Source organism: Tachyglossus aculeatus, chromosome 1 (genome assembly GCF_015852505.1).
Source record: "Tachyglossus aculeatus isolate mTacAcu1 chromosome 1, mTacAcu1.pri, whole genome shotgun sequence".
Lineage (NCBI taxonomy): Eukaryota > Metazoa > Chordata > Mammalia > Monotremata > Tachyglossidae > Tachyglossus > Tachyglossus aculeatus.
The window spans coordinates 79,751,064-79,754,497 of NC_052066.1; the positions used below are offsets into that span (position 1 = coordinate 79,751,064).

At 41.6% G+C, this 3,434-nt stretch overlaps 1 non-coding gene across 1 annotated transcript; it reads left to right on the top strand.

The window, feature by feature from the left end:
* The first annotated feature begins 2,838 nt into the window (after window positions 1-2,838).
* LOC119935104 lies at window positions 2,839-2,976 on the top strand. Its single transcript, XR_005453079.1, has one exon. It is a non-coding gene; the product is annotated as a small nucleolar RNA SNORA7 (small nucleolar RNA).
* Window positions 2,977-3,434: the final 458 nt, after the last annotated feature.

The window sequence follows — 3,434 nt, forward strand, 5'->3', positions numbered from 1 at the left end:
AGTTGTGCCCAGGGTAACAATAATAATAATAATAATGATAGTTATTATTGTTATCATTATTATTAATAATAATAATAATGGTATTTGTTATGCACTTACTATTTGAGAGGCACTGTATAAAGTACTGGAGTACAAGATAATCAGGTCTGACATAGTCCCTATCCCACATGGGACTCACAGCTTAGTGGAAAGGAGGCCTTCCCAGACTGAGCCCCCTCCTTCTTCTCCCCCTCCCCATACCCCCCGCCTTACCTCCTTCCCCCCTCCACAGCACCTGTATATATGTTTGTACAGATTTATTACTCTATTTGTTTTACTTCTACATATTTACTACTCTATTTTATTTTGCTAATATGTTTTGTTTTGTTGCCTGTCTCCCCCTTCTAGACTATGAGCCTGTTGTTGGGTAGGGACTGTCTCTATATGTTGCCAACTTGTACTTCCCAAGTGCTTAGTACAGTGCTGTGCACACAGTAAGCGCTCAATAAATGCAATTGAATGAATTAATAAATGAATGACAGAGCCCGGGCTTGGGAGTCAGAGGTTGTGGGTTCTAATCCCACTTCTGCCACTTGTCAGTTGTGTGACTTTGAGCAAGTCACTTAACTTCTCTGGACCTCAGTTCTCTCATCTGTAAAATGGGGATGATGTTTGTGGGCCCTTTGTGGGACACCCCTATTACCTTGCACTACCCCAGCACTTAGAATAGTGCTTTGCACATAGTAGGCACTTAACAAATGCCATCATTATTATCCAGTGCTTAGAATAGTGTTTGACATATAGTAAGCACTTAACAAATACCATCATTATTATTATTAATCTCCATTTTACAGATGAAAACACTGAGGCACAGAGAAGTTAAGTGACTTGTACAAGGTCACCCAGCAGACGAGTGGTGGTGAATTAGAACCCAAGTCCTCTGACACCCAAGCCCATGCTCTTTCAACTAGGCCATGATGTTTCTCAGGATGTACAACAGACACACGGTCATGCATGAACAATTTTCCTTATCCAAAGATTTCAATTGCTCTAAAGACTGAACCATTGCATGGCTCAATGGAAAGACCATGGGCTTTGGAGTCAGAGGTCATGGGTTCAAATCCCGGCCCAGCCAATTGTCAGCTGTGTGACTTTGGGCAAGTCAGTTAACTTCTCTGGGCCTCAGTTACCTTATCTGTAAAATGGGGATTAAGACTGTGAGCCCCCCATGGGACAACCTGAATACCTTGTAACCTTCCCAGCGCCTAGAACAGTGCCTTGCACATAGTAAGCGCTCAATAGTTGCCATCATTAATGAGTGCTCGTGGGCAGGGGTTGTGTCTACAAACTGTATTGCACTCTCCCAAGTGCCTAATATAGTGCTTTACCCACACTAAGCAGAAAAGACTCCTTTTCTTTACTGTTCATTCAGTTTATTCACTCAAATTTTGAATGTCTGTGGAAAGAGCACAGGCCTTGGAGTCAGATAACTTGGTTTCTAATTCGGGCTCTTCCACTGGCCTATTATGTGACATTAGGACAGTTATTTAACATCTCTGTGCTTCAGCTTCCTCATCTGCAAAATGGGGATTCAATGCCTCTTCTCCCTCTTACTTAGACTATGATCTCCATGTGGGACCTGATGATCTTGTATTTACCACAGCACTAGGCATATAGTGAGCACTTTACAAAGCACTATTTGAGAAGCTACATGGCTTTGTAGAAAGAGTCAAAAGGACCTGAGTTCTAATTGTGTCTCCACCATATATCTGCTTTATGATCTTCACTTCACTTCTCTGTGTCTCAGTTAATGTATCTGTAAAAATGGGGTTAAGAGTTTGAGCCCCACGTGGGAGAGGGACTGTGTCCAACCTGATTAACTTTTATCTGCCCCAGTGTTTATAACAGTGCTTGGCACATAGTAAGTGCTTAACCAGAACTAACATTATCATTGTTATTATTATTATTATTATTATTATTATTATTATTATTATTATTATTATGGTATTTGTTAAGCACTTACTATGTGCAAAGCACTGTTCTAAGTGCTGGGGAGGTTACAAGGTGATCAGGTTGTCACACGGGGGGCTCACAGTTTTAATCCCCATTTTACAGATGAGGGAACTGAGGCCCAGAGAAGTTAAGTGACTTGTCCAAAGTCACACAGCTGACAGTTGGCAGAGCTGGGATTTGAACCCATGACCTCTGACTCCAAAGCCCGTGTTCTTTCCACTGAGCCACGCTGCTTCTCCTGATTATTATTAATAATGATAATAATAATTATCATTATTCAGCCCAAAGTACTTCAGAGAATAAAATAAAAGTACAGGACAATGCCTGCTTTCTGCCATCTAGGAGTTTGACCACCCAATGGGAAGTACTTATGTACTCCATTGCTGTTTGTGCAAATCTAAATTGCAAATCCTGATCAGTAAAGAAGAAGAAGAAGAAGAAGAAGCATTCTAGACAGTAGCTATCAATCATTGGAGAGAGCATGGGCCTGGGAATCAGAAGGTCCTGGGTTCTAATCTCAACTCCGCCACATGTGTGCTGTGTGAACTTTGGCAAGTTACTTCACTTCTCTGTGCCTCAGCTACCTCATCTGTAAAATGCAGATGAAGTCTGTGAGCCCCATGTGGGACAGGATCTGTGTTCAACCTAATTATCTTGTATTTACCACAGGGTTTAGAACAGTGCTTGACACATAGTAAGACTTTAATACCATCATCATCATCATTATTATTATTATCTTGGACCAATTGGGAGCAATTCCCAAGGCCACAGTCTCACAGGAAAAAAAATCCCATACAACTTCAAGATATAATGCTTTTATTCTTTTAGGTCCTGTATTCAATGAGACCCTTCTCAGGATGGCACCTGGAGAGTTTCCAGTACTCTACCAGTCTTGGCTATGGGAGAGAGAACCAAGCAAAGGCCTACCGATTCCATTCCTAGCTTGGGCAGTGGCTAGTGAGTGGAAAGCAATCTGCTACAAGTCAAAACTCACCTGTGATGGGCAGCAGCAGCATGGGAGAGAGTTGAGGGTGGTTACTCAAGTTTACTGAGTGGAAGGAAGCAATGGTAAACCAATTCTGCATTTTTACCAAGAAAATTCTATGGATACACTACCAGAATGATTGCAGATAGAGGTGGGGCATTCTGGAAGAGATGTGTCCATGGAGTGACTATGGGTAGAAGACGACTCTACCGCATAAGACAAGACGACACGCAGTGAGAACACAAATAGCAAATCTCCTTCTCATTTTGTTGGAAATAAGGCTTCTAAAGTTTGCACCATTTGAACGAATCATTTAGTTTCTGCCATTTGTTTTTCTACAGGCATTTGCTTTGCTCCACGTGGGTTTGACCTGTGCCTCGAGTTCACCTTTTTCAAAATCCATGTATTTTAGCTTTTCTCCTGTCTTCAAATCAAATCAAAGCTAATGAGGAAATCA